Source organism: Urocitellus parryii, chromosome 4 (assembly GCF_045843805.1).
Source record: "Urocitellus parryii isolate mUroPar1 chromosome 4, mUroPar1.hap1, whole genome shotgun sequence".
NCBI lineage: Eukaryota > Metazoa > Chordata > Mammalia > Rodentia > Sciuridae > Urocitellus > Urocitellus parryii.
Genome location: NC_135534.1, coordinates 138,974,403 through 138,987,758, shown reverse-complemented (window position 1 = coordinate 138,987,758; position 13,356 = coordinate 138,974,403).

The window sequence follows — 13,356 nt, the reverse complement described above, 5'->3', positions numbered from 1 at the left end:
ATATTTGCTTTATAGTTTGTATTATCCTTGGAAATCTGTACACAATGCTGTTCCGTGAAGTGCCAATGCAGCTGCTATGCAAGAATCAGAGTAGAATGTACACAACGTGATCACTGTGGTCCTTGCCGTTCAGTTCACCACTCCAATATGTTTCAACTTTTTTTAAACATAAGTGCTGCCAGTTATCAGTTAGGCAACAGTATTAAGAAATTTAAGTTACTGCTATCCAGGAACATTGGCACTGAGTGAATGTTGAATGCCCATACACACCTTTTCACTTATACCCATGTGTCTGTCTAATCTATAGAAGAACAGAACCAATCCAGTTTAATAAATTATATGATGAAGTCTTTTCACAGGAAGTAAAACATATTCAAAAAAGCAGAGTGGATCACTCTGCTAGGGAAACTTAAAGAATGAGAGTTGCTCCTACCCTGAAAGTTGCCAGGGAAAGACTTGGGGCTGCTGAGTCTCTACTGACTTGGTTTCCATTTGCCCTTTTTAGAGAAGTTCAAGCTTTCCTGAGCCATCTCAGTGCATGAGCGTACACTAGAGGGTGGGATCTGTCAGTCATAAACCACAAAGAAAGAGCTAGTCAACTCTAAGTAAACACTGTTGTGTCATTCTTTTGTCACCTGCCCACCTGGGCACAGTGCCCTGCAAAGTTTTATGTTTCAGAGTGTTCATGGGTACAGAAAGACCATTGACTGATTGGAGATGTGTTTTATCCAGTATCCAGAGCATTAAAGAAACAGAGCTCATTTGGTTATGCTAGGATGCTTGGCTCCCCTACCCCTTCACTTGATTTCAAGTAGTTCTGCATGTGTCCTGTGTATAGGATTTACCCAGGAACTCCTCCAAGGCAGGCAGTACTTCTTTTATATTTGATCCTCTTTTTAGTTTCACCCTCAACCTGTTCCTCACCCCACCCTGCCACCTTCTCATCAATTTTTAAAACTATATCCAAGTAATGTTTATTTATCCTTATGAGATCATTCTAAATCTCCTTATTACAAATGTTGCTTGTTAATAACATGTCTGTGACAGGTTATTAAACAACAATGTCATGCTTCATTATTATCATCACTATCATTCACAACAAAGAATTTCACTTTAAGATGAAGAAATGGAAAACAAGAAGAATGTTAGAATGCAGAAACTGAAACTGGAATTGATTTCATAGATATGAATTTTCCATATCTCCTTATCATTTATGAAACTTGTGTTGAAATATAGAACAGGTCAGAATCAGCTCCCCTTGATACTGTCCAAGCAGATTTTCTTTCAGGAAATATCAGCTTCCCAGTGGTGAAAGCTAAGCCAGATTGTTCTGTGTGATTATTTATTATTTAAGAAGTCCTAGTCCAAATAACCTCCTTTAAATATCATATCCTCATTCATAAATTATTTAACAAGTATTTATTATGTGCCTACTATGTTCCAGACACTGTGCTAGGAAATGGGGCAAATAAGAAATCAATAAATTTACAGTTTGTTTTTGGAGACAGAAATCAAACACATCATTACAGACAAAACTGCACAAGTAACTAGACATTTGCAGCAATTCAGTAAATAGAATTTCAGCACAATCTTTCTTAAGTCACAATTATATATTCATATATTTTTTCCTAATCACAACTGGATATATGTAACAATTAATTCAAATATCTAGTATAATGCGATGTCAGTGTAGAAGAAAATTATCTTGCCTGAATTCAAATATTGTCACTTAATTCACTTTTAGGGGAAAAAAGCATGAAATTTGGTGAGTTTCATTTAATTTTTTCCCATTAGAAAAATGGCAATTATAATTTCTAACATGAAGATGCTATCCTTCCTCCACTGCATGCTTTTAGCCCCTTTATCAAATATAAGAAAGTTGTAGTTTTGTGGGTTGGTTTCTGTGTCCTCTATTCTGTACCATTGGTCCACCCGCCTGTTTTGGTACCAGTACCATGCTGTTTTTGTTACTATTGCTCTGTAGTATAGTTTGAAGTCTGGTATCGCTATACCACCTGATTCACACTTCCTGCTTAGCATTGTTTTTGCTATTCTGGGTCTTTTATTCTTCCATATGAATTTCATGATTGCTTTCTCTATTTCTACAAGAAATGCCGTTGGGATTTTGATTGGCATTGCATTAAACCTATAGAGAACTTTTGGTAATATCGCCATTTTGATGATGTTAGTTCTGCCTATCCATGAACAGGTTATATTTTTCCATCTTCTAAGATCTTCTTCAATTTCTCTCTTTAGGGTTCTGTAGTTTTCATTGTATAAGTCTTTCACCTCTTTTGTTTGGTTGATTCCCAAGTATTTTATTATTTTTGAGGATATTGTGAATGGAGTGGTTGTCCTCATTTCCATTTCAGAGGATTTGTCGCTGATATATAGGAATGCCTTTGATTTATGAGTGTTGATTTTATATCCTGCCACTTTGCTGAATTCATTTATTAGCTCTAATAGCTGGGAAAACTGGAAATCCATATGCAACAAAATGAAACTGAATCCCTTTCTCTTGCCATGCACAAAAGTTAACTCAAAATGGATCAAGGAGCTTGATATCAAATCAGAGACATGGCATCTGATAGAAGAAAAAGTTGGCTACGACCTACATACTGTGGGGTTGGGCTCCAAATTCCTCAATAGGACACTCATAGCACAAGAGTTAACATCTAGAATCAACAAATGGGACTTACTCAAACTAAAAAGTTTTTTCTCAGCAAAAGAAAAAATAAGAGAGGTAAATAGGGAGCCTACATCATGGGAACAAATCTTTACTCCTCACACTTCAGATAGAGCCCTAATATCCAGAGTATATAAAGAACTCAAAAAACTAGACAATAAGATAACAAATAACCCAATCAACAAATGGGCCAAGGACCTGAACAGACACTTCTCAGAGGAGGACATACAATCAATCAACAAGTACATGGAAAAATGCTCACCATCTCTAGCAGTCAGAGAAATGCAAATCAAAACCACCCTAAGATACCATCTCACTCCAGTAAGATTGGCAGCCATTCTGAAGTCAAACAACAACAAGTGCTGGCGAGGATGTGGGGAAAAGGGTACACTTTTACATTGTTGGTGGGACTGCAAATTGGTGCAGCCAATTTGGAAAGCAGTATGAAGATTTCTTGGAAAGCTGGGAATGGAACCGCCATTTGACCCAGCTATTCCCCTTCTTGATCTATTCCCTAAAGACCTAAAAAGAGCATGCTACAGGGACACTGCTACATCGATGTTCATAGCAGCACAATTCACAATAGCAAGACTGTGGAACCAACCTAGATGCCCTTCAATAGACGAATGGATAAAAAAAAATGTGGCATTTATACACAATGGAGTATTACTCTGCATTAAAAAATGACAAAATCATATAATTTGGAGGGAAATGGATGGCATTAGAGCAGATTATGCTAAGTGAAGCTAGCCAAGCCCTAAAAAATAAATGCCAAATATCTTCTTTGATATAAGGAGAGTAACTAAAAACAGACTAGGGAAGCAGAGCACGAGAAGAAGACCAACATTAAACAAGGATGAGAGATGGGAGGGAAAGGGAGAGAGAAGGGAAATTGCATGGAAATGGAAGGAGACCCTCAGGGTTATACAAAATTACATACAAGAGGAAGTGAGGGGAAAGGGAAAAATAATACAAGGGGGAGGAATGAATTACAGTAGAGGGGGTAGAGAGAGAAGAGGGGAGGGGAGGGGAGGGGAGGGGGGATAGTAGAGGATAGGAAAGGCAGCAGACTACAACAGACACTAGTATGGCAATATGTAAATCAATGGAAGTGTAACTGATGTGATTCTGCAATCTGTATACGGGGTAAAAATGGGAGTTCATAACCACCTGAATCAAAGTGTGAAATATGTTATATCAAGAACTATGTAATGTTTTGAACAACCAACAATAAAAAATAAATAAATAAATAAATAAATAAAATAATAATTTCTAACATGAAAGTCCTGAGGTTTAAATTAAAGAAGTATTAAAAACAGTGAGTGCTCTAGAGGAATTTCTAAGACTATGGAAGCATGAAACGCTCATAAAAAAATAGAATAAGAATTTTCAAAGGACTGGATCAGAAAGCTAGTGAGTATATAGTGTGGGTTACTGTTGGGCTTGAAAAAATGCAAAGATTTATGGAAAATAGAGGGAAGTGTCATTCCAAAGAACAACCAAATGAGCACAAGTTGGAATCTAAAGTGTTTGTGAAATTGTACAGAAAGGGTCTCACTAGGATGAGGACACATGGGGCTCAGAATACAGAGTGCGAGAGAAAGAACAAGATGTCACTATTAACTGAAGTTTGAGAAAGGGAGAAAAACAAAGAAAGAGAGAGAGAGAGAAAGGACAGGAAAGGATGTCCTTTTTCCCATTTTAGGTCTTTTTAGACATTAAGGCAACAGATGAAACTCATATTTTCATTTTACAAAATGTGTGTTTGTGTTCTTCCTCAGAAATGAAATTGAGAGGAAAAGTGTTTCCTTGAGTCTTCAAAGTATGACTTCATTTGAACCTAGGTACAGAATCAGGACAATAGGCTTTTAATAAACAAGGTCAGTTACAAATAGGTTGGCAAGTATTAGCGATGTTATTGTTTCTCTGTACACATTTTCAAATACATTGTCAGCATTGATATAATAGACGTATACATAGAAATAGAAAAATACATCTATTTCATCACAGAGAGTTCTACCTGAAACCATAAATTTCCTTTATTCAAGTGCAATGAACATATGCAAAAGAGGATCACTACTTCAGGTAGCAAAAAATGTGATGAGAAAAGATGAACTCTTAGGGAAAATAAAAGTGGGGATGTTGGCTGAGAGCCTCAGCAATACATGAAAATAAAGGAAAGCAAGTTACTAGATTTCATAGAAAGGATACATTGTTCTTTCATTGGAACGATGTATTCCTTATTTCTTAGCAGAAAATAAATGCTTTTGAACTGTATATTGTCTTCCTTTAAAACAATATTTACATGTAATGCTGCACATCAATATTCCAAGGCTTTGGGAAATTGCTTTCTATTTTTCAGGACCTGGATCAAATCTTCTTTTGGTGTCAATGACACCTATATTGTTTTAGAGTTACAGTCACAAAAATGACTTGGTAAATATGCCATTGAGTTAAGTGTGGATCCTAAGAACTCAACTAACCATAAATCTGAGATACCACATGAGAAGTGTTTTTTTTTTTCCAAAATGTAAAATAAAGGACATCCCTAATTATTCCTAAGTATATTTATATTATCGATATGAACCTACCATTAATATGAACTTTGAGTAGACTATAAACTATTGTTGGATAATTCTTATCCCCTGTGATTTTAAATAGACCTTTAAGCTAAGAAACAAGTATAACAGAGATTGAGAGAATGCTCAAAATTAGTTATGACCTGACAAAAACTATGGTTTTAATAGTACTCATTTTCTTAATCATGCTATGTTTGGGGGCCTGATGAAAGATCATGAAAATAAATTTTGATCTTTATTTTATTTGACTCTTAGTAGCTCTACGTAGGCAACTAAGTACACCTTATTCAATATTAATCAATCTTGCCGGATGGCTATTTTATATCATATTGTGATTGAATTGGGTTGACAAAGTATATGGTAGTCAACCATGATAAAATGAAATAATTATATAATAGAACCCTAATTAATGAATGGAAAGGATTATGATTAAAGGAAAATTAAAAAACAAAAACCACAAAAGATTACATGGGTGATTGTACACTGGCATGGGGGTCGTCTTCATCTGCCTAACCTCTTGGGATTTTACTAAGACAGAGAATAAGTGAATAAAATGAGATTCTACTAACAATTATACAGAGATACCACCAAACTCGAGTTATATAATTTTAAAATTTTTGTCATGTTGTAGCTGTTCATGACAAGATGTTACATGATTTGTTATTTTTGCAAAAACCATCGACTACATAAAGCATTAAACCAATTAACTTTAAAGTTGGAATAATCATGAGATGATATTTATTCTGAAAATGGGATTTTTAAAAATAAAGTCAGGATCATGGGAAAAATTTATTTTGTGTCTACTATTACTTATAGGAGCAACACACTATATTTCTTATCTGTTTTAAAAATTCTGTCTTTACCATAAGTCACTATGTTGGTTACACAAGAATTTTTTTTTCAGCTATATCAAGAGGAAAATAAGATGATCAATTTTATATGGATGGCTATGGTTTTAAAACCTTTCCAGATATGAGTTACTGAGGAAGACAGTGGATTCCACTGCCATAAGGTGATATAGAATTCATTATTTTGTCTAAGAAACAGCCTTCACTAGTATTAAAATTCTAATTCTTTCAGTGCCTTATGTATGAACAACTCTGTCTTGTTTTGGGTAAAACCAACCAACTGGTTCTGCAGAGTCTTCTAATCAAGGCTCTCTGTCCACAGTGGATTATTTTATGTCAGATCTAAGTTAGATCAATCGAAACATTTCCATGGGATTTTTATTTTCATTTCTTCAAATAGGGGAAGAAAGAAGATGTTACTGAAGCTCTGAGAAGCAAGAACAGAAATGTTGAATGTCATGTTTATTACTGTGAGAACAAAAACAAGTTTGATAAATGCAGAGACAAGAGAAAGAAAAAGAAACTTCTAATATTATTCAAATTCCTGATCCCAAAAGATTCTGAGGGTCTGGTTTAACCCTTCAGTTATCATAGGTACTCCAGTCATTGCCTAAACTCCTTGTTGTACAATTGCTGCACTTGCAATCCTGAGTAATCCAGATGACTTGTATTTTAAAATAAAAATCAATAGTATAAAACACACTCTTTATATTACAGACTGATTAATTAATTAATTAATTAACTTTACAATTGTGACAAACTCCTTGCAATGTTTCCCTTGCTTAAGGCACTTTCCTCCTGGGCAATTGCCAAGGCCCCTTCCAGTGTCCTCTTGAACCTATTTCTCTATCCTCCTCCCTAATCAAGTTTAATTGTTATTTCCCAGTCTATTTTAAGAGCTCAACATCATATTCAACCATCATACTCACACATTATACTCATTCATCATATTCACACAAAATATGATGAGTTGGGCGTCTGGTCCTCTGCTGCATTTAGTTGACCTTCTACTGATCCCCTTCCTCTAAGCCCCTGCTCCTGTTGGCTCTGAAGAATGAGTTAGTCCTTCTCTCTCTTGGACACAACACTGATACTGGCTTTTCAAAGTCCTGTTAAAGCCCACACTGGGGATGGATAGATGGATGTGCTGTCTTTGCATCATGGCCACAAAGGGCAGATAATTGAATTTGGATGCCCTCAAAGATCTAATTATTATCACCTTTGTGTTGGGATCTTATAGTATTTTTTTTTTTTGTAACTGCGAATATTGGCTACACTTGTAAATATAGGAGCTAAGCCTTGAGACAATCTTCCATTACCTCCTAAGGCAAAAGTCTGATTTCAGTCTGAGCTGCACTATGTGTGAACAGACTATGGGAAAACATTTGGGTGAAAGTTTAAGCTTACCTTTCTGACATAATGTAGTGACTGTGTCCTTAGAATGTGTTTGTGAGGGTGGTAGATCTTTTGTTTTGTCTATCACCGAATTCCCAGTGCCTGGCAAAGCACCTAGTTCTATGTTATTGGTAACAATTTTTGAAGAATTAACACAGTTACTGGGTAGATTTGAACCTCTCTGTTAAACAATTAAATAATTGTTGAGTATTTCATGTATATACCTACAACAGACAAAGCCCTCAAATCATTTGGATATGAATAAGAATGGATTTTAAAGAAACAATCTAGTAGAGAGATAGCATAAAACAGATACACTACAAATTATAATAAAATGATTCTTTATTCAAGATCCCACCAATATGCTGTTTGCTTTCAACAGAAGCAACATGTATTTCTACAGAGACTTGAAGTTTTGCTCTAGAGAACTGGGTTTGAGCTGAGTCTTAAAATACGGGGGAATAAAATTATCAGAGAGGGCTCCAAGTCAGAGAATGCCTTGTTCTAGAAATGAAAGTCTTTTCTGAGCCTCTGTAAAACTAGTAAAAATAAAAAATGCTATGTCTCAATAGCTGAAATAACTTCACTGTAATTTATTAAGCACTGCAACTTCTTTAAGTCAGAAGTACTTTAAGCAATTCTAGGCAACTTCCCTTGGGGGAAAATGTGGCTTTTCTACCACTTCTTAAAGTGAAATGAGTCACTTGAAAAAAGATTTTATTTTTAAGAGCTTTTAATTTATTTTATATATCTGTCATTTTAATGAAAAAAATAAATAAAGTAATAAAAAAGTAAATAAAGAAATATGTTTCAAAAAAAACAAATAATATTATTTTTTCACTATTTAGATACAAACAAAACTATGCAATCTCCCACAATCTCCCTCCACAACTTCTGTACCTCAGGGCAAATTTTCAAGTCATGATTCATCAAACCACAGTTAAACATTGAGAAGTTTTGTAACTCCTTTTGCAAAAGCAAGTTTGTTAACAAAATGAATTCTCTATTAATTTTTTCAGAAAGTCTTTTTTAATGTTACTGACATTCACTATATAATTCTCTTCAACAAAGTGCTTTTTTACAACAAAACCCCATCTATAGAGTTTTAAAAAAAATCTCATAGTTATGTTAACTTTAGTACACTCAAACTGCATAGAAATGTAACTTAGATGTTTCAGTTTAAAGGAAGTTTAGGAGACACTGCGATTTAAGAAGCTCATGAGGTTGTTTTTCTGATCTGCATTTCATTTCCATAAGGCAAATATCACATGCTGTAAAGAATATTTGCCTAACCCATCATTTCTAATCCCAGTGAGTTTTCATGCTCCCTCTTTACCCAACTAAGCCTTTATTCTCTTTACACTTAGAGTACTTTGAGCAAATTTACCTGTGTCCACAGCAAATAAGCCTCAGCCTCAGGCAGCTGACTTCTTTTTCACCCAGATGGAAATTAAACCTCAGTGTGCATATTGCAAGCACCTGCCACAGCCTCTTAAAAATGCAAAACCTTAACCCAGCAAAGGGATACAGTTTCAAATAGGCAGAGGAGCTTCTGATGAAGCCTAAGGATCTTTAATTCTCTGGATTGACTACCATAAACCCATTAGCCGAATTCGAATTTCTTGGAGTTCATTTCCACCTGACTATCACATGTGGAATTTAGAATTGTTTCTTTTTCACATTGTGCTTATTTTTAGTCTCTCAGAAAGACTCCGGGTTATGTATCAGATTTAGGGAAAATGTTAGAATTTGCATGTTTGGCTTTGAGCTTAAAGATGATCATAGTTATAAAAAGTGTGCAGGTCCCCAACCTGTGTATGTTATATTCTGATGCTCATTTTATGGTACTTGCATGAGTTTCCTTATTTTCTGGGTATATAAAATATAATACCTGAAAAGTGAAGTCAATGATTTTTATATGCTAGCTAGTTATACAACAGTTACTTCCAATATTTTTGTACAGTTATTTTGACAATGCAAAACATTTTGAATTATTTGGTTATTAAACTTGGCATTATATCCCCTGCCCTGATTATAACTGTTGGGAAAAAAAATGTGATATGTTGTTGCAAAACTAAAGCATTATCTGATTCCTTTAAACTAGTTACATCTGTCTTGCAACATAAAATGTGGCTCTAAGACATTGTCAAAATCAGAGATAACATATACACAAAACAAAGTCTTTTAAAACCTCTTTATAGTAATCAACTTTTCCAAATATGAAGAGCAAATATTCATCAAAGAGCTATTCTTATATTTAGTCATTATTTGAAACAGTGAAAAAATGTATGTTTTCTATGAATGAGAGACATTTCTTCTTCAATTGCCATTCTGCACCTGCACCTTCCTGGGGGTGCACCCCAACCAAGGGACACGTTCACCACTATTAGCTTCAGTTCTTCAGGCATGGAAAAGCAACTGCTTCATGAGGCAGACATTCTGACCCATCCATTGCCTCCCCCTAAGACTATGGGAGCATCAGTTGCAGCTGTACCGTGGTTTGGCAGCTTAATAAAAATATATTGCCCACAGTTCTGGAGGCTCCAAGTCCATCAGAATGGTTCATTCTGAGGACTGTGAGGGAAGGATCTGACCCTGGTATCTCTCCTGGGCCTGCGGATGGCTGTCTTCTCCCTGTTGCTTCCCATAACCTTCCCTTTGAACATTCTTGCCAGTGCTACATCTTTGCCCCTCAGCATGATTACATTTGTCCCCTTACACTACTGGGTTTTCGCCTTCCTCCCATCAGGTCTTCAACAAGAAAGGAGAATACGAGGAGATTCCTGGTGGAAGGGGTATTCCTCATCTCTAAGGGTAGTAATGCTTTCTCTGTACTGATTTTTCTATCTTCTTAAATCTTCTAGAAGCATGGTCCCTCAACTCCATCATTCATTCCTTATCTTTACTCTCTTACCTTAATAGCCTCTAACTTTCCACCTAGAAATACATGCAGGTTTTCCGCTCTCACTTCATAGTAAATGCCTTGTTGCCTTCACTTTATCACCATTTGCTGCAAGTCTATGCCTGAGAGTGAGGACACTTACTCCATCCCTCAGCCCTTAATGCCCTTTTCAAACCACCTTCTCTCCACTGTACTTCTGAAACTTATGCTTAAGGCCATCATCTTCCTCTGGATTTCCAAATACAGGCCCCTCTAAAGCCTCTTTCTAAACACCAGCCTTTCACAATGGGTTTCGCATCTTCCTTCCTGACACTCTCTCCTCAGTGCTTCCCCAGGGTTACGTGCTTTCAGCTTGCTCTCTGTTCTTCTGAATTATCCTCTTGTGTGTATATTTTATTTTAATTGCTGCTGCTAGCTTGCTTTTAAACAAATAGCAATGTGCAGAGAATTCCTTTCTAACAGTCTTGCTAGTGAAGATCTCATATCCCCACCCCCAGTTTTTTTTTTTTAACTCTTCTAGGTTAAATAAATATTCTACTAAACTAGGTTATGTGTATATATTAATATGGAATGATGAATCCTGTGTTATATGTGATTATAGTGCACCAATAAAAATAAATGCAAAACAGAATTATTTTAGCCAGATGTGTGGCTCATGCCTGTAATCCCAGCTGCTCAGGAGGCTGAGGCAGGAGGATTGTGAGTTCAAAGCCAGCATCAGCAAAAGTAAAGCACTAAACAACTCAGTGAGACCCTGTTTATAAATAAAATACAAAATAGGGCTGGGGATGTGGCCAGTGGTCAAATGCCCCTGAGTTCAAACCCCAATATACCCCCCCCCCAAAAAAAAGAAATATTTTAAATTATTTTTTAACCAATTTGATTAAAATAGAAATCAAGACAGACATAATTTCTAAATTTAAGGATGTGGAAACCTTTGCTCATGTCGTGAGCAGTCTTAATGATGATTATCTGAAGGCTTGCTATATTGTAAAATGTATATATGAGTTTTTTCCTTTAGATTTAAAATGATTCTGAGTAATTATATTAGGAATTATATAGTCCAAATATATCTTTGGAATTATCTTGTCAACTGAACTATCTTTTTTAGTTAACAGACTAATTTTTAGAGAAATATCAGATCCAGGCTTTATTGTTGGGTTCAGGTTGATACCTTCATTCTTTTTTGCTGAATCTGTATCAGGAAAAGCAACATAATTTATCAAAGGGTTGATCTGTTCCTCTTTTAAGCAGTCATCTCCCTATACTAGATGTGATTAAGAAAATGAAGTTGCTTTTTTTTTTGTCTTGTTTGCACACAGATAACTTTGTTTTTTGTTTTCTTAAATGAGATCCAACAAATGAGGTAGCATATCTAAATATACCTACCTAGACTTATCTACAGGTAACGGGAAACCTATTTAGAGCCTTAGTTCTCAAAGTGCTTTTATCTGAGAACACATTAGAAATTTTTTTAAAAAATGACTGTCATTGGTTATAAAATAGTGAGTGTGAGAAGCTGTGGGGACATTTGGAGATTTCAGTGAACCACTGTTCATGATATATATATATGTGTGTGTGTGTGTGTGTGTGTGTGTGTGTGTGTGTGTGTGCGCATCTATATCTATATCTATATCAGGAATTGAACCCAGGGGAACTTCACCACCGAGTCACATTCCCATCCCTTATTATTTTTTTATTTTGAGACAGGGTCTCCCCAAGATGTTGAGGCTGGCTTTGAATTTACAATTCTCCTGCCTCTTCTTCCTGAGCCTCTGGGATTACGGGTGTGTACCATTGCACCCAGCTCTTCTCCATGATTCTGAGCACACCTCTTCTTCCATATGAGCAATAGGGCTTAGAGAAACCTTAATAAAAAGGTTGGGGAGAAACCTCACCAATGTCAGACATTCTGCCACTCTTTCTCTGTTACGGTATGAGGGGTACATGGGAGGCTCCCTATTTTTTCTCATTGTTTTGTTTCCTCTCCACTATCAGATTTTACAAAAAGAAGAAGAAATAAGTATGCTGTGAAAAAGTAATATGTACTGGGTGCTTTTAACTGTCTGCTTTTCTTTCTTCCTCTTCCTTTACTTTATGTTCTCTTGCTATTTGTAAAGTAAATGGAGCCGATGAATCATCTTCTAGAAACAGAAGAGTGGTGAGTCATTTCTCTGGGGTTGTAGTTATCTGCATTTCTCTCCCATACAGCATTGAAAAACTGATTCTCCTTCAGTGGTAACATATTTTATGTCTTTTATTTCCAAAAATCCACTTGGCATTATGACTGTATGGGGGAAAAAGTTTCCAACAGATTATTCACAGCAATATTACTCCAGGATTAGTGAATTTCTTTTCCTTTATGTTTGGGAGTTTCCCTTGCCTTTAGAGCCACAGCTGGAAGTTAATTTTGGAAAAATGTTCCTTAAACTTTCTTTTTCTAAATTCTACCACAAGTACTATGTTTATTGTTGCTATTTTGGGTTTGACAACACATTGCAAATCTGAACATGTAAAGCAATTCCCTTAGTTCATGCTGCTGGTATCAACAAAAACAAAATAAGATGGCATGTCTTTTAGATTGCTATATTTTACTTAAAAATACATGGACTTTTTTCTTCATTTCACAAGAGTGTCATTATGCAAGTATGAGCCAACATTTCCAAGACCAAAGTTAGAAATGCAAACACAAATAGAAAAAAGAAAAGAAAAGAAACCATATTTTACATAATTATCTTTTCCCTTCTCAGCTGACAATGTAAATATACTATTAGGAAGCTAGTTTACCTCTGTCAAGATCAATTTGCAAAGCTATCAATCAAATTAATTAGCATCTAATTAATTAATTTTTATATTTAGCACATAACAATGTGATAGGTACCAAAATACAGACAGATATTTTTTTCCAATATTCAAATTAGATGACCATCTGACTGTAGGCTATAT